Raw genomic sequence first — 19,418 nt, forward strand, 5'->3', positions numbered from 1 at the left:
TATCGTTTTAATTTATGTAGATGATCAGACTGATAGGTGATGAGAAGCTCATCAAATCTTCCAAGGAGGACCTTGCAAGAGAGTTTGAGATGAAGGAAATGGGGCTCATGCATTACTTTCTTGGCATGGAGGTATGGCAGGGAGATGGGGAGTTGTTTGTTTCTCAAGGCAAGTATGCCAATGAGATACTAAGGATATTTTGCATGGAGAGCAGTAAACCCATGGGGACTCCTCTAGCTGGTAACTGGAGGAAGGAGGATGCTGTTATAGACATTTTTGTGCCTTACAGCATGAAGCATGAAATGTCCATAATCTAAGGGATCCAAATTCCCTAAACATGTTGTTCCTATCCCTAGAGGAACAAGGTCAGCAAACCACAGCACTGAATATCAGTTCTCCACCTGAAAACACTCAAAAACAAGGCAATTCTGGATCATGTCAACTGCTCCACTGAGCATCTGCGCTGAATGTCAAGTGCTCCACTGTCTACCTGCATTGAATGTCAACTGCAAAGAAGGCTACCTGCGTTGGGCGAGTTGGGACATGTGGCACAGTCATTCCTCAAGGTGTCAATGCCCAGGAAGCTTCCAAAATGACACTTGGATCAAGGAATTCGACTGGTGATGAGTACGAGGATCTAGATCTCCAAGTGGAAGCAAGAACCTCCAAGTGGACTCAAGAACTGAAGAATAACTGAAGTGAGAGAGGACACTAGTCAGCTTCATGCCAACCTCAAGCTGACTCATCCTTTCTCCAAAACTCCTATATATAAATCTCTCTCATGAGGTCTAGGGAGGCGGGAATCTTGTGAATGTAAAGAATTGCTGTTGGTTTGAGTTTAGAACTATTGGGTGATTTGCTTTGAAGGAGGTGAAGAGGAGATTTATTTCTGCTGGGAAGGTGATGCTGGATTGGGCCTCTTATGGCTGTATCACTTCCTGAACTTTACTTCTTCCATTAATAAAGCATTTGAGGTTCTTCTATATGCATGTGTCTCAATGATGTATTGTTATACTTGTGTATTTGATTTATTCTAATCCTTGAATCAATTATGAATGTATGCTTCTTGTAGTTTCCCTCTCTTGCCATTTTGCAGGATCTTGGTGTAGCTGGGCCAGTGAAAGAGCAAGGAGCTGGGAGCAAGCAGCAAGGAGAGAAGATTGGATCAACCATTAGAGAAAGACATCGGTTAGTGGATCTCTTTCTCCCCTATTTTACTTTCATAAAGAAGAAATCTTAGATAGCTTTGCTTTGATTGTTGTTGAGGTACTATCACCCTTAGAGTGGGATAGGGTCATTCCGTATTGGATACTTTTCCCAACAACAAATTGGCGACTCCGCTGGGGATCGTATCTTGTTGGTTCTTTGTGTTTTTTGCTATTCATTTCCTAAACACAGGGAGTACCGAATCGAACTGCATTTGGATCTTTCAAATGCAAAGTAGAGGGCAGCTACTCTAGCTCAGTTTCTGGGCATGTTTATGATTTGAAGAGCTGATCCACAAGGACTCTGAACAGCTCTTAGTGATAGCTTTTCATCCTCCTTCTCATCCTTTAGTGTGTACTTGATTGGTAGCTTTGATTTGGCCAAAAACTGTTGATTTTTGAGCAATCTGTGACCCAGAACCTGAGAAAAATGAGAGTTTCTCTCTTCATTGCGGGCACTGTGAAGGCAGTCTGCATTTCATCGCAGGTCCCGAAGGGGCTACCTGCGCTGAATGTCAAACTGACAGTGTTCTACCTGCGCTGAACCAGTGTGGCCTTGTGCAACTGGGGTTCTCTATTTTCTGTTGCCCTGTTTTCATCCCTGTTTTTGCTGCCTGTTACCAGTCAATGTACCTATCTGAAACCACCTTTCTTTGCCACTATTCCACCTCGGTTGTATAAAGAAACTGTATTTGTTCTTTGTGTATTTCTTACATCAGTTGCAGTTTCCCATAACGAAAGTGAACTAGTCTTGCTGTGGCCTCTTAGATCTAGACCTGTGATAAGTGTCGTTTTTTATCTTAAGAGTTAGTTTGTTTGCTGTTCATAGCTGATTGAGCTTTTGCTTTTGTCATATGGTTTGAATTTATGTATTTCTAGTGTTGAAACAAGTAAATCTTAAGGTGTCTTTCGATTTTGGACAAAAGCTTGTTTGCTTTCACTTGAAATTGAATTCAAAGTTATACGACAGCTTTCTTTTTGTAGTACATCAACATTAAGAAAGAGAAAAGAAATACCTGCATTGTGCATGTGCATTTTGACAGCTTGCATATTGATTTAGGAAAAAGTGCATTAGTGTGTGCTCTATGATCTGTGTGAAAAGATGATGTCTTTCTTTTCCCTCAGTAGTTAAGATTTTCATAAGTTGAAAAGATTGAAAAGCTTGCTTATCATCTTTAGACTGCATTTAGGAGTTGTACCATACATCTCGTGGTGATCCATAAAGGCAAACTGCTAAACAAGATCAACCTAAAATAAATTGAATTTACATAACAACGCATTGAAACATAACGCAAACACATAAAGGTCTAAGCTAGAGACGTGTTCTGGCGTCGTTAAACGTGATATCTTAGCGTTGAGTGGTTGGGTGATTCCTCCACGGTGAAGCGATAAGTATCAATACGGACTTGTGCTCCCACGTACCGTCGCGTATATATTGGGAGACCCCTATAGGAACAAATCCTTTATCCATAGGAAGCCGTGTCGGCCGCCCTACTGATCGCAATGCAGTGAACACAGCATTCACAAAGATCGACCACCCGTACCGTAAAACGTATTCTGTGGTTTTGCGAAAAGTTTGGCACACCCTCTGCCTAGAACTCCAGAGTAGTTTCTTTTGGCCTTTTTCAAACTCTATAACTGAAAAATTCCATCCGAGCATTTGTCACTTCGGGATCGTTAAAACATCGAAGGAGAGTAGAGTCATCTTTAGCTTTTTCTCGACTCTTAAAAAGTGAAAAAGCAAGTTGTGTCTAAAGCGTCATTATAAAATTTATTTTAAACGGAACATAATCATCTCCTATTCCTGCGTTGATCTGTAAGTTGAGAACATGGAACGCCCCAACCAAGGAATTCCCCATGATGGAAATCCTAGTCCTTTCTCCTCTTGGGGAGAAGTTGTGTTGAGGCCTCGAAAATCGCTGCCACAACAAAGGGGAAACCACCCGGTCCGGACCTTAGTACAGCTCCTTTTTCGTTTGGAATAGTGGCTCCGACTAGGGATAATGGGACCAGTTTCCCAATAATGGATAAAAGTGGGATGGACGAGTAATTTATGAGGTATGATAGTGATAAGGGAACAACTAAAACTATCAGCGAAATATATATTAACTATAATCTAATCCCGGGACTTATCAATCTTTCCAAGAGTAGCGTTTGATAATCTGTGCTTTAAGGCAGGCATATAGATGACTCTAACACTAAAGCATAGACGTTTAAACCATTTAAGATTGCTCTGCATAATTAGTTATGCAGAGCGATAATAGCAAATTACTACACATTGTCATTCATATCATTGCTACATGCATGATTAAAAGAAAGGCATATCACAAAACATCCAATAGTGGAATGAAATGAAGATTTGTTGTTACAGCGCATACATGTATTCAACAATAGCAAAAGATAATAACACAGCAATTCATATGAAAGGAGAGAGGACAGATGTAGATAAAAGTACCATGTAAGCTGCTCAACAATCCATTATGTAAATCGCTATGTCACAGTCCTTCCTTCAAACCAGAAAGCATTCCAAACAAGAGACAATAGTGCACAAATGCATAAAACAGCCTTCTCGCCAAATTAAGGACTATCGGTCGAGTTTCACAAAAGAATATAGGCTGAAGCACAGTAGTGCAAACTTCAGCCTTTAAGTCTATTACAAAATTTTACGACCCTTTCCAAAACAATGAAAGGGTCTATAAATACTAATCTAATCTAAATATCTAAGAAAAACTGAACAGCTATGAAATTGGCATCAATAAATATTTCTCCATCTTTCTTGGCGATCTGGCAGTCAGCAGCAATGCTTCATTCGGTGGGCTCTTTGCCTTTAAACCTCAACTGACATATCGCCAGCATTGGCTGTACTTCCGATGGAGTGTTGAGACGCGACGTGAGCTGGGCATCATATGTGGCATCCTGAAAGTCGGGGATTAGGCACTTGAGAGCATCTGTTAAACACTTAAGAGCCGACCTTTGAGTGTGCGGTTTGATTAGAAAGAGCCAATATGCATCGGAGGTTAAAGTTTTTACTCCAGCGATTAACTTTCTCTTTTCCTCCAGTCCATGATAACTTGTTTGTTCAATCATGTTTGCCGTGGTTATGCTTCCAGGTGTACACTGAGAGATCATGTTGGCCCAATAGAGTGTATTGTTGACCAAATCAATCATATTGTTGGCAATCATTTTACACCTTGAAGCTGCCCTTTCCGCTTTCATCATCTGAGTGTTCCATTCCGTGAAGAGTATGTCTTTGAATGGCTCATAGATCCTAGGCAAATTTGCTTCTTTTCCCACATCAGTATCTTGCCAATCAAGATATGAGGTTATGGTTTCTTCGGTCTGATCTAGCTCATTTCTGGCTTTTTCAATTTGCTGACATACTGCTGTAGATACTTCACATAATGGCTCAGCCTCAGTTAGTTGTTGGCACAAGAGTCTAACCTGAGAGATTAATGCATTATTTATTTGAGCTGCCTCTGCTCTGAAATCTTCGACTTTCTTAGTGCCCTTGATATCTTCGAGCTGTGCTAATAGTCGAGCGATTTGCTCATCCTTTGACTTCGTCATTAGCTCGTTTGCCGCTCTCAATTGTGCCAATGCCTCCGTTAATTCGTTCTGCTTCTGGATTGCGCTCTGATCAATCCTCTGTTTTTCAGTCTGCAGTTGCTGGGTTAATACATTGTTTGCTTGCTGTTGCGCCAGCAACTGCTCTTCTACCTGTGCTGCCTTGTTTCGCGCCTCGGCTACTTCTGCTTGCAATGCACAAATCTCCTGGTCCTTAGTCTTTAACAAAAGACTTACCTCCGATGCTTTATCAATAGTTGCTGCAGAATAAGCTCCCGCATACTGCGATAGCTTGGTTAGATCATCAGAGGGGTCCAATTCTTCTTTCCAGACTACATTCCCCGTGACTGTCTGCTCAGGAAAGATGGAAGGTTGATCAAGCCTTCGTCTCTTCCTTGAGCGCTTAACAACTGCTTTGAGCCTAGGGCTGTAGAAAACGTCCAGGGGAGGAATATCTTCCACCTGGAGCACAATCTGATTGGAAGGGTCTTTGGTGATTACCTCGAGATCCTTTGAAGTGGGTGGGCCGCTGGTTCCGCTTAGAACCTGAGAAGAAGTGGTGTCTGGTGCGTCTTTGGAGCCTTCCTTTCCACTGATAATGGAATCGAATTGATTCCATTGTTTCAGCAATTCAGGATCTATGGAGGTCTGGGATTTACTCTTCTCCTTTTCTTGTTCCAACCTCTTTTGCTCCTCCAACTCTTTCTGTTGTTGTTCTTCTAACTCCTTTCTCTGTTTCTCTTCTTGCTCTCTTCTTTGCTTATCTGCTAATTCCTTTTTCTGCCTATCTGCCAGTTCTTTCCTTTGTTTTCCTTCTTCTTCCTTCTTCCGTTGTTCCTCCATCTGCTTCTGCTTTCTCTGTTCTTGTTCCTTCTGCTCTTTCTGCTGCTTATCCATTTGCTCCTTTCTCTGCTTCTCTGCCTGCTGCTTCTCTTGCCTTTCCTCCTGTTGTTTATTTTGTTCTTTATTTATAACAGGAGGTTGGCTTGTCTGTTTCTGACCGGGCTCGCTTGAGGAGGACGCTGAGGTTAATGACGATAAATCCAGAGGCAGAGTTTGCAACCTCTGCTCTCTAAGTTTATTGAACTCAGTTAAATTCTCATCATTGTATCTCATCTTGGCAAGCTGCTTGGTTTGGCTGATTGAATCAGCAGCTGCGAACAGGTCATCAAACTCATCCTCTTGATGGTCAATCTTAGTCAGTTTGGCCTGTTCTAGGGCATTGTAGGCAGTTTTATGTGGATCATAGAGTCTGGCTGGCATAGTGGGCAGGGATAAAGCTTGCATCTTTATAGCCTCCTTTTCTGCATGCTGAAGATTATGCAGAGTAAAAACACCCATCCTCAAGGGAAAAGAGGGCCAGCCCCTCTTCTTCTCTTTCTTGAGTGTTTGGGTTACACTCTCAGCCATAATTTGGTAGGATATCTCTCGGGCTAACAGTTTGTCTGGAACATATAGAGGGAGAACATGCGGTTTGGCTTGGCTTCCATAAACCCTAATATAGGTAAAGTGCTCTTCTCCAAACCATCCTGCTACAGCTGGTAAGTCGAAGGAAGCGAGATAGGAGATTTTGGGAATAGGCCGATCAAAAATGGAATAATGAATGGGAACCATAAAACCATTGCAAATTTGATACAAATGGTCCTTGTAAGAGGACTTCCATAATTTCCGATGATACAAATGAATGGGCGAAGGGTCTTGGGTGGTCCATCTCCAACCGAGGATGGGAAACTCAGAGTTAAAACACAATGTATCCATAATGTAGGCACTATAATAAAATGGAGGGATTTTCCTTTCGGTGACTACAGATTTAGCTCTAAAATCCCGAACAGCTACAGTCAATTTATCAGAAAGAATGGTGGCCCAATCCATGATAAAACTATTAACAGCTGCTTCCATTAGGGGAACCATTTCTATATCGAAATTGGCAGAATCATGCAATCCCCATAACCTACACATCATAATTCCTGCATAGCAATAGGGAGAAGCCAAGGAATCGACGGAGTACTTACCCGAGTTTTCGTGCTTGTGTTTGGCCGGGTTCTGCCTCCAATCCCGAATGGGCTCAGATGGTACTTCATTTTCAGCTGCAAACTTCTCCACGAAGTCTTTGTTATAGATTTTCTCTGGCTCAGGCAAATGATACATTTCCCTCAGGTGCTCTGGCTTGAACGACCTGAAAATCCGTCCGTCTCTTGTGTGGAACGTTCTGTCAATGATTGGAATTTCCTCAATTGCCCATCGCACTACATCAGTGTAGGGAAGGACTTGCTCTCTAGCGGCTATTCTGTGAAGAAAGGAATCGGCCAACTCTTTGAGAGTTGCGTCGGACTTTTTGAGTGGGTCCGCAGTAGCCACTGTCACTGAAACTTGTGGTTGTTCGGCCTCTAATAGATTATATGTGCCCTGCCATGTAGTCTTGTTAAGACCAGTGCATGTAGTATCTGAAATGAGGCCTTTTTTCTTATCTACGGCTGCTTGACCTGCTACAGGTGTAATAGCAGAGCCCGTAGCCCTCTTGGATCTTTTCCCCATCATGCTTAAGCTTCTCTCAAAAGCCGAATCCTACACAATTGCAAGAGAAATCGTAACAACATAATAGCAATAACGTTTCACGGTGGGATAGATATATCATTTGAAGCGTGCCAAGATTAATTTTCAAAAGTGGCTGCGGATCCAATCGCTAAGAGGATATTGCAGATGCATTAATGGTGATTTGAGGCCTGCTACCCATTAAATGTGATGATTATACTGTTATCCGGGTGAATGACTCACTTAAGCGTGCAACAGATATTCTGGCGGTTAAACGCAGGTGTTCATTAATCGAAGGGGCAAAATCTTTTAAATACACACGCATTACCTTATCCCTTGCATTAACGGCATTTTGGGATTCGCGCTTTGTCAACTGGATATGAATATAAAATTAAGCTTTAAGTGATGGCTTTTAAGACTGCCGACCACCGATGAGCGATATCGCATCGCTTCGGGGAATAGGTGCTGCACAATTATCACCAAATGATCGTGCCGACAGCCGATAAGCGATATCGCATCGGGCTAGCGCATGGAAACAGAAGTAGGTGCATATAAAATGGTTTGGGGTTACCGATTGCGATATCGCATCGCATCGGGGGTAGGAACCGGGTGCCTCACCGAAGTGTGTGGAATTCTGCCGACGGCCGATAGCGATATCGCATCGGGTCGGGATTTAAATCATAAAGCGGTTTCACATGAGGTATCGCCGATAGCCGATCGCCGATATCGCGTCGCGTCGGGACATGAGTTATGTGCCGTTAGTGGTGTGCTTGTAACATTGCCGATCGCCGATAGCGATATCGCATCGGCGGAGATCAAAATGCCATTTGAATGCGTCTCTCATGTTGTTGCGATATGCGATCTTGCGATCGCTTTATCGCAATAACAAAAGATTATTTATTATTTGAAATATTGATATCCCAAAAAGGCTTAAATACCTGAAAACTCATTTGACTATGCGGCCTTTTTTGAACATGCAAGCATTGATGCCAAAATTTTTAAAAGGGACCCATTCCATATGTTAATTTTGAAAAATAAGAATGATATGAAATGGGGGGTTGTTGTAGGGCACAACAAGTTGGTGTGCCCCACATGGCCACATTGTCGCTTCCAGGACTGACAATTGGCCTGCCAATTTGGCTATTCTCAACCAATGTAGTTCAGAATACCATGGTTCCTGAACAGTCGAGTCAACAGTTAGATCAGTCTAGAGCTACCCACCAGCCTTCTACTTCCTATAAATCTTCCTCCAATCCTTCATCTTCGCAAGGTAGAGCCGGCAAAAGCCAAGCTCCCATGGAGAAGAAGGAGAAGAAGAAGAGAGAGAAGAAGAAGAAGGAGCCTAAGGCGACTGGGGGCAAGCAAAAGACAACTGACAAAAATCCACACACAGCACAGACCGGGCCTAAATCGCCATGTGTCATATGTAGAGGAGACCACTTCCATAGAGATTGTCCCTGTATTCCCCGGATACTAAGGGACTGGTCCCCTCGTTTGCACAATTCAGGAGCATCAACCTCTGATAGCCATGTTGAATGCTTACCGTCAACCAGCGAAAGTGAAGGTTCAAGACAAAGAGGGGGAGAAAGATCCCCCTGTAGACTGTGTGAAGGCGATCACGCCATCCACCGTTGTCCCTTCTTAGATGAAGCGAAGAGAGTTTTGGAAGATCGTCCGGTTTCACCGTTGAGACTTCCTCCTGGATACAAAAAACTCGTGCCAAGTCCTTCGTTGGTTGAGAATACAGCTGGCCCGCTCAAGTGGTCAACTGAAGCGTCAGTCATTGAAAATGAACCTACTGAATCCAGACCAGACGAAAGTCCAAAGGTCAATACGGCAGTTGACCCGGTTCTCCCTTCAGAAGTTTCATCTTCAAATGGCATCGTCACTGAAGATTCATCTTCAAATGACACCCTCACTGAAGAGAATAAGGATGACACCATCCAGATTCTTTTCATCAACACAGACTCTGACGAGCGTCAAGGCAATGCGCCCATTCCTTTATCGTAGGAAGGAACATCGTCAGGGTCATATCCGACCGTGTATTCGGTCCCACCACCAAGCAACCTGGTTATGTCCTTTGATTGGAACCAACTAGGCAGACCCCGGTTGCCAGCCAGTATACCATTCAGAATCATGGTCCAAATATATAGAATGGTAATGGCTGGAACTATCATTGATGAAGGGGCATCTGTGAGTATCCTTTCCTCTATTGCTTGGAAAGCACTGGGTTCCCCGGCGCTTTTGCCTGAGATAAGAAATCTCTCGGGTTTCGATAAAGGAACCAGTCGACCATTAGGGATCCTCCCCAATGTGCCTATTACATTGAAAGGGAAGGCCATTCAAATGAACGTGATGGTCGTTCAAGGACCCTTGGATTATAACCTACTCCTTGGACGAGACTATATATATTGCATGGGAGCAATAGTCTCCTCACTCTTTAGAGTAATGTGTTTTCCACACGAAGGAAGAATGGTCAAGCTCGTAGACCAACTTTCATTTCCAAGATCACGCATCGCAAATAGTCACATACCAACCCTGAATGGTCTATTCAATGAAGAAATGTCTCCACCCCCAGTCCTCCTTCCCGATGAGTGCGAGTGATTCGGAAAGATGGGACTGGAACCCAGGGGGCATGCATCCTGGTCTGCGTTGGGTAGAGAAAACCTTGGGTATAAGATAGAATTTCCGCGAGAGAATATGACTAGTCCGTACCCCGTCCGTGGATGGAAGAGGGGTTGTTCTGGAAAAGGATTCTTTTGTCAAAGTTACGTGTTTGACAAAGGTCATTCACCCTTGTCTATTTCGGTAGACATTGCCGAGGAAGTGTTTTGTTTGAAAGATTAACGAGACAATCTTTGGGTAACCTGAAAGAGGTACCTCTCCCGGTGAAACGAAAGTTTCGATGGCAGAAAAGTAGAGGTAACCCTGAAATGCTGTTTTATACCTGGGGGCATGCAACCTTTTGGAGTGCAAGCAAGGGGTGACTATTTATTTTTTAAATTTTTAGGTCCTCCCTTTAAACCTGTAGGTCTAACCCTTTAAACTCGTAGGATTAGCCGTTTCCAAACTTGCATAAAGAAAGGATATGGAGTAAATCTTAGTGAAGATGAAACTCCTTAAAAAATAGAGATCTCACAGGAGACATTTCTTATCTTATGACTGGTATATCGAGCAGTTTTAGCATAAAGTTCATGCTCGTTAAAAAATAAACGCAAGATCCGAGCAGTTTTAACGCGGTCTTCATGCTCGTTAAAAAATAAATAAAAGCAGTGAGCAATGCTTCCTCCAGAGTTTAAGCTCATTTTTATCTAAAAAATGAACCTATCCCGGTAAATAACCGTTGTGATCGTAAATTTATCAGCCATAAAAAGCCCATGGTCGTGTTTGCACCCGCCACCTCCACCTTCATTTGGCCGATCGTTCACCTCCATATGATTATTTACCCATTTTGAGGTACAGCTGCGAAGAGTGATTTCACCTAGCCATCCTTGTGACACTGCCGTGATTGGAAAATTCCAACCTGTACCTGGAATCTGTTGCTATCCCTGTTTATCACTCGTTCCTCAAAAGACGAGTCTTCTTTGAGCTCTTTTCAACTGACTCGTAAAATATGAAAAGTTTGCCAAGTTTTGGCCTTCCAGCTCGTTAAAGGACCGGAAGAGCTATCCCTCCTCTAGATTTTAATCTTTTTGGACCTGAGGGATTATTGCACAAAAAGGTCGAGCGCTTGTTTTATTCGGCTCGTTAAAGTTATCGAAAATTCATCCCTTTTGTATTGTTTTATACTTTTTCAGACTTAAGGGATTAGATGACGAAAAAGGAATTGTGGAGTTGACTTTATGTACCTTTTCAGACTCTCTAAAAATGAAAAGGACCAAGTTTTCCTTGTCGTTAGACTCGTTAAAATGATTAAATAGCGACAAACTTGTCTTTAGACGAGAACGAGTTTCCCTATCGCTAGGCTCGTTAAAACATAGAGATGGGCTTGCCCGAAGGGCAGGTTATAGAACAAGCATATGTTATCCTCCTCAAGCTTGACAAAAATAAAGAGGTACTAGTCAGAAATGACTGGGGAAAAATTGGGAGAACCTCATAGCTTTAATGGTAGCAAGTCGCTCTTGAACATGACACTTTTCCTCCGTACCACATCGGGTTGGGTTGTTTCATTCACCGGTCTCATCACCATGGTCTCGCCAAACCATCCACATTTGGGGTAATGCTACCGATCCATCGCATCAGTGTCGTTATATGTTCAAGAGATGTTGTTAAGAAAGAGTCAACCGTGTCCCATCCACTACCATACATCATCTTTCATCCTTTCATGACCGCCACCCTGAATCATATTTCACAGATTGTTTTCACCTCCATTAAAATCATTAGCTCCGTTCCGTGTCACTGATGTGGGATTCATTAAGGCCCTCCTTTGACGGATCGCTCCTTGTCAACATCAGCTCATTATCCAAGGAGTTGATCTAGGAACAACCCCTTCAGTACTTTGAAGCTTGCATGCCTCAATGGCAAGTTTCTCACTTCCGGCGACAGGTATACATCAATGACCTTCGACCAGAAGATTTTGCGTGGTGTTCGACACCAAGTCCTATATTCACACCACGTGAATTGTACTGCAGTACCTTGAGGGTCATTATCATTATCGGTGACTCCTCTCGCGCTTGTTAATGGTTTACGTCATTGACCGGTAATCAAGCGATGTCTTTCCATGTTCGACTTCAGCGCAATTCTCACATGGATCGACTTGTACTTAGAGTGAAGATCGAACGAGTTTGAAGACCCCGGATCTAGTTTCATCCATCCGGGCTGCGATATATATTCAGGAAATAAAGACATTGACATGTGCAGCAGATGATCATCCTACTCAAAGGATGATAATTTCGGCAGAGAATTATCAGTCTATCATCAGACGATTGTCTGTTCTATGTACAGAAAAATGTATTTATAAAGTTGAGCATGGGAATGCCCGCCTCAGCTAGATCATGAAAGCAGTATGAAAAATAATGTATTGTATTGTATCTTATTACAGGTCACCTCTCAATGATTGAATGAACTTTGGATCCTCCTGATAAAGCATTTCACCCGATAAACGACCTCATACTTTAGGGGGCAACTGTTATAGACATTTTTGTGCCTTACAGCATGAAGCATGAAATGTCCATAATCTAAGGGATCCAAAGTCCCTAAACATGTTGTTCCTACCCCTAGAGGAACAAGGTCAGCAAACCACAGCACTGAATATCAGTTCTCCACCTGAAAACACTCAAAAACAAGGCAATTCTGGATCATGTCAACTGCTCCACTGAGCATCTGCGCTGAATGTCAAGTGCTCCACTGTCTACCTACGTTGAATGTCAACTGTAAAGAAGGCTACCTGCGCTGGGCGAGTTGGGACATGTGGCACAGTCATTCCTCAAGGTGTCAATGCCCAGGAAGCTTCCAAAATGACACTTGGATCAAGGAATTCGACTGGTGATGAGTAAGAGGGTCTAGATCTCCAAGTGGAAGCAAGAAACTCCAAGTGGACTCAAGAACTGAAGAATAACTGAAGTGAGAGAGGACACTAGTCAGCTTCATGCCAACCTCAAGCTGACTCATCCTTTCTCCAAAACTCCTATATATAGATCTCTCTCATGAGGTCTAGGGAGGCGGGAATCTTGTGAATGTAAAGAATTGCTGTTGGTTTGAGTTTAGAACTATTGGGTGATTTGCTTTGAAGGAGGTGAAGAGGAGATTTCTTTCTGCTGGGAAGGTGATGCTGGATTGGGCCTCTTATGGTTGTATCACTTCCTGAACTTTACTTCTTCCATTAATAAAGCATTTTAGGTTCTTCTATATGCATGTGTCTCAATGATGTATTGTTATACTTGTGTATTTGATTTATTCTAATCCTTGAATCAATTATGAATGTATGCTTCTTGTAGTTTCCCTCTCTTGCCATTTTGCAAGATCTTGGTGTAGCTGGGCCAGTGAAAGAGCAAGGAGCTGGGAGCAAGCAGCAAGGAGAGAAGATTGGATCAACCATTAGCGAAAGACATCGGTTAGTGGATCTCTTTCTCCCCTATTTTACTTTCATAAAGAAGAAATCTTAGATAGCTTTGCTTTGATTGTTGCTGAGGTACTATCACCCTTAGAGTGGGATAGGGTCATTCCGTATTGGATACTTTTCCCAACAACAGATGCTACTTCAGGAGAAGTAGTGGAAGCTAATGTTTACAAGCAGCTTGTGGGTTCACTCATGTACTCGGTGAACACACTACCAGATATGTGTTATGCAGTTAACCAGCTTAGTCAAGTGATGGTTAGGCCTACCAAGCTGTATTGGAAGGCAGAAAAGAATGTATTGAGATACCTCAAAGGCACTACTCAGTTTGGGTTGTGGTACAGACGGACAGAGGGAGTGAAGCTTCAAGGCTTCACCGATGCAGATTGGACGGGGAGTCCATTTGACAGGAAGAGCACATCAAGGGAGGTCTTTAGTATTGGGTCAGCTGCAGTTTCTTGGTACAGCAGGAAACAAAGATCGGTTGCACTCAGTTCGGTAGAGGCAGAGTACATGGCTACAAGTCAAGTAGCATGTGAGGCTATCTAGATGAGGAAGATCCTGGTTGGTTTGTTTGGTCAGCAGATGGATCCGACAGTGATTTATTGTGATAATCAGAGTTGTATCAAACTCTCTAAAAATCTAGTTTTTCATGATCGGTCCAAGCATATAGATATCCGGTATCATCATCTCAGAGATTGTGTATTGAGGCAAATCATGTTGTTAGATTACATTCCCATGGAGGAGAAAGATGCTGACATCTTGAAAAAGGCATTGCCAAGATGTAAATTCAAGTTTCACAGAGACAGGATCGGGGTAGTGGATAATCCCTTTCTTGTTGAGAGGGAGTGTTAAGAAATGGCAACAAGAAATTCTAGTTTAATTTGTCCTTGAATTAAACTGTGAATTAAAATAGAATTATTTTCTCATAGCAATTTGAAAATAATTAATTAAGTTTAATTAACTTAATTAATTTAGGAAATTTGAATTGGAAGTCTTTTAGAAGACATGTATATTTTCTCCCTAACTTATAGGAGTTAAGGATGAGTTATGAATGAGTTGTAATTATTTAACTCAGTCTATTGAGTTAAGTCTAGTTAAATTAGTTCCAATTAGTTTCAAGAACTAATAGTGAGTAAACAGTCAGTTGGGACACTAGTGACTTAATTAGTGTTACTCTAGTTAACTAAAGATTCCACCATTAGAAACTCATGCATGTTGATTCTGAGAAAGACCTAGTTGAGACTAGAGTGCAAGGACAGTGTACTATTTGTTTTAGATTTTTCTGAGTTGCACTGATAGTGCATGCATTCAGGAACTGATCCTTGAGGGATTGCGCTATTTTTAGAGGCTTTATTTCCCTTTAAATACAAGCTATCCTTCATAGAAATTACACATTGGAATAGAGACTTGGAGAGCTTGTGAATTGGCTAAGCTTTGGCCTTGAGCTTGCTTATGAGTTGGAGATTGAATTTTTTGAGTGTTGGGATTGTTCTAGAGAGAACAAGCATTGTAATTTCATCTTGATTTTCCGGATTAATACAAAACAAATAGTGGGGTTTTGAGTTGTGGATTTCCCTGGATATTTATTGTGTTATGTGCCTTTGATTCTATTCCTCTATTGATTATTGTTTGCTTGATGTTTATGGGCTTCCGCTGTAAACAGTAGAAGTAGATTCTTGTCTCTTGTTTTAGTAGATTACATGAGCTTGTGAATCTACAGGTTTTTCTACAGATTTTTTCTAGTTGAGGACGTTTCTATGAATGGTTTTTATCTGGTTTTGACATTTTTTTTGGTTCAAGTGTTTGGTGGAGTTCCTATATATTGTTGCATCTTCTTTTGAGATTGGTAGTTATTTTCCCTAGGAGTTTGTGTTATGCAAGTGATTGATGCCATGAAATTTTTGATGAGTTTTCATCTTCATCAGTGTCCGTCAAGTATTTTCATTTCCAACCTGCACTTCCTTCCCACCTATAATTTTACACTTATATGTATGGTTGGTTTTACATTTATGGCTTGTTGCCTCAAAATCTAGTAGGCCTTATGAGTGGAGCTCACAAGTTAAAAGGTAGACCAAGTGGAAACACTATGAGGTGTGGCCCACTATCTCCATAACCACTACCTCTTACTCTTTAGTGGACTCTCCCAGGAGGCTTCCCAATGTTAGATCATCTAAAGGATGTATCAATCCAAGGATTAGAAGTGACAAGGATAGGTCAAGGAGAGATAATCTACTTAAGTACAAGGCTTAGCCATGTAAATAAGGCAATGTGCATACTCCAAGAGGCCTAATTAGGGTACAAAGTGACCTTAGGTTTAATAATAAGTAAGGTCAAAAGACTTATCTATGATCACAAGAAAGAAAAGGATTGAAATAGATTAGTGTGATCAATTTTTGGCACAATGAGCCTTCAACAAGCCCCAAGTTGAAGCCTAAAGCAATATTATGGCTTCATTGAGGAAAAATTTACCTAGGGCAAAGGACGTTGGCCATAAAATGGAAACATTTACCATAGGAAGAGGTTGATTTTGGGGAAATGACCTCACAACCAAGTGTTGAATCCCTCCACAAGGAAAAAAATTCAACCCTAGTTGAAATTAAACCCTAACCCTAGGCTAGCGACTTTCCTTAAGATTATGAAAATTTGATTTGGGGAAGAAAAGTGTGAGTTGAAGATAATTTTTGGTGTGATCAAAAATGTGAATAAGGCTAGTACCTTAACCTTGGGTGATGGAGTCTAAGGGAGGTATACTTAGGAGGAGATTCTAAACCCTAGAAATATATAAGGGAATAATAAAACCCTAGTTTCATACCCTAGCTATCATTTCATGAGGGAACAAAGTCAATGAGGAGAGTTTAACATGAAGAATCGCTCATGGGATTGTATCACAAATTCTTAATAGGCTAATGCATATAATAAAGTTGCCAAGATTTTATAGAAAAGTTTTCAATAATAACTAGCATATAGAAACCATAAAAATATCAATATCATGCAATAGACATAAAATATATTCCAATAAAAATGAACATGTACAAGAAAACTGCAAGCATCAATCCTTTAGTGCTCCAAAATGACATCTCCAAAACCAAAGAATAGCTCCATAAGCAAAAAATCCACACTATACCACATCTCCACAAGATACAAGACAAATTTCAACTAGGTTGGTGTTGAAAAATGCAACAAGAAAGTCTCAATTTAATTTTTCCTTGGTCAAATTGAGAAAATTCGAATTTCCACATCAATAGACAACTTGGATGCAGTTAACTTATGTGACATGGATTGTGTCAGTCAGTTAGCTCAACAAATTCGAGTTGCAGGAGTTAGAGTTAATTTAAGCATGCGTGATTGCTCATTTGTAGCAATAAGGGTCAGCGATTTCAAGTTATTTTCAGTTAAACTAGTTCGAATCGTTGAAGGAACTAGTGGAAGGTCCGTTGTGTGGTGGGACTTCAGTCTAACTTAGTGATCATCAGTTAACTGATCAATCAACCAAAAATAGCTAGTGCATGCAGATATTTTGATTTACCCAGATGTGGTGGAGATTCCAAGGTAGTGTAACATCAGTTGTAGACTAGTCTTGAGCATACAGATGTTGCATGCAGTTAGATGATCAACCTTGGGAATTGCGCAAGAATTTTGGAGGAAATTCCTAAATAATACGGCCCTGTTTTCCTTAGTAATTTCACAAGGAAATAGGGGCTCAAGTAAAGGAAGAAATTCACTAAGTTCAGGTCAGAGCTTCTCAGTGAGCAGAGAGATGGGTTATCCACTTGTTTGATGAGCTCAGATCGAGCTAGAAATTGTACTACATCTCTATTCATCATATTAATGCAAGCAGGAAAAGGGGTTTCTAGCAGATTTATTTCCCCTAGAAAAATACTGTGTGCATGTGTGTTATTTCTCATTGCATGTTTGTGAATGATGTTCTAAATTGTGAATTGAATTCTATAGAGCGGTATAGTAGGCTTTTGTCTTGTGATTTTAATTAAAATTTCATGAGCAGTTGCAAATATACACCATAATTTCTACATGGTATCAGAGCAGGATTCACATTAGAACAAGAATTTAGAAGTTTTTTCTCAAGAGGTTCGAATTTGAAAGTTCAGTGCAACAATATCTCTTCAGAGTTGGGAAGATGACCTTCAACGGGCTGAGACTAGAGTATACCTTGGAAGGAAACTGCAATTTCATTGCATGGAAGGATGCATGGAGGTGGTTTTGGATGAAAATGGATTACTAGAATACATCAAGACAAATGTTGCAAAACCATGGGCATCTGATGCACAAAACCTAGCCCAATGGAACAAAGTTGTAGCCAAGGCAAGGAGAATAATATTGGAGGGAATACAGGATCACATTGTCTCAAATATCCATGGGAAATAAACTCCATTCGCAATGTGGAAAGCATTGACAAAATTGTGCGAGAATAAAAGATACCACATGAAACTGGTGCTCAAGGATAAACTTTGAAATATCAAGATGCAGAAGAATGACACTATCCTGCAGTATCTGAGCATATTTACCCAAGTTTGTGATGAAATTGGTGGGGTTGGTGTTAATGTTGTAGAAGATGACTTAGTAAGCCTAGCTCTTCTAGGCCTTCCCAAAATTTGGGATAGCTACCAAGATTCAGTGAATGGGAGGGAGAAATTACCCAATTGGGAATTCTTATGGTATGATTTGGTACAAGAGGAGATAAGGCAGAGTAACAAATATGGATAAACATCCACAGAAGTAGAAGAGGACTTTTCTCTAGTTGGAAAAGGATTGAAGGCCAAGGGAAAGAAGTCCCAAGGTGAGGTTGAATCCATCCAAGGAGGCAAGAATAAATACTTGTCCAAAATAAAATGCTTCAATTGTCATGAATTCAAGCACTATGCCATGAAGTGTCCACACAAAACGTTTAACAAGAAGGAGCCTACGGGAGGAGCAGCAAGTGAAGCCTTGGCTTTGTAGTTTGAGATTGACTTCACCCTTATCTCATGCATGACCAATGTTATCACCTAAATTGACCTCAGGCTGAAGGGAGGCAATGCCAGGGTAACCACAAACCAAGCTTAGCCAAGTAGCTAGTCCTACTAGGCCGGGAGAGGGATCTCTCCTTATGGATCTCAATCAAGGTGACTGGATCAATTAAATGATTTTAGGCTAGGTATATTAGCTCGAGAGTTTTGATTGGATTTTGTAGAGGTTTTGCTGGATCAGGAGGAGTTGGGCAGTTTAGGTCTGGGAAATTAGGTCAGAAATGCAAGGTGTTCTATGGGGCAAGGTAGGCATAGGCTTTAGCACTTTAGGGCTTGATGAGGTGATATTTTTAAGACTGGTGAGAAGCTAAGAAGGGCATGTGACAATCATGGATCCTTCTTAAACAGTAGAAAACATATAAATGTGAATATTTACCCAAAGCAGAGCAGTGTTGTGACGGATTCTGCATATCAACTTGAAAACATTCACTAAGAAGCAATGGAATGATTAATGAAACATACAAAAAATTCTAACATATGATCAAAAAAGAAGAAATTGTACTAAAACTCCATACCACATGGATCCCATAAAAATAGCTGCAATTCTTATTAGTCTCTTGCCAAACTGCTTACAAAGATGTACAATCAAGGTCTGAGCATCCAACTGAGTCCAACCCTTTACAATGAGAAATAAGAAGAAGATACAGACATGATTTCAACCTCCTCCCATCCTCAGGGGTCGAATCCCTAAGATGAGGAGATAATCTAACTAATACTGAACAAGAAAGAAGAATATAGGCATCATCAACGACTTGCCTCTAAAATTGAAAAACTGATTCATTTGAGCTCAAACTAACTTCTAAAGCAGTGAATCTACCCTCTATCACTATTTATCTATCATAATTACATTCCAAGTCATAATTTACAATGGTAAATCATCCACCATGAGAGAGAATCCATGATTACAGTCAAAAACTGGAAGAATAGCAACCCTGAGCAAAAATTGTCAAAAGCACAGCGCCACTTTCAGGTCCCTTTTGGAGGCCTTCCCGGCATCCAAATTGAGCCCATGATAGCTCATTAGAAAGGTATTCA

Source organism: Pinus tabuliformis, chromosome 5_1 (assembly GCF_031772625.1).
Source record: "Pinus tabuliformis cultivar Carrire ecotype Pingquan chromosome 5_1, CPIR1, whole genome shotgun sequence".
NCBI classification, from domain to species: domain Eukaryota; kingdom Viridiplantae; phylum Streptophyta; class Pinopsida; order Pinales; family Pinaceae; genus Pinus; species Pinus tabuliformis.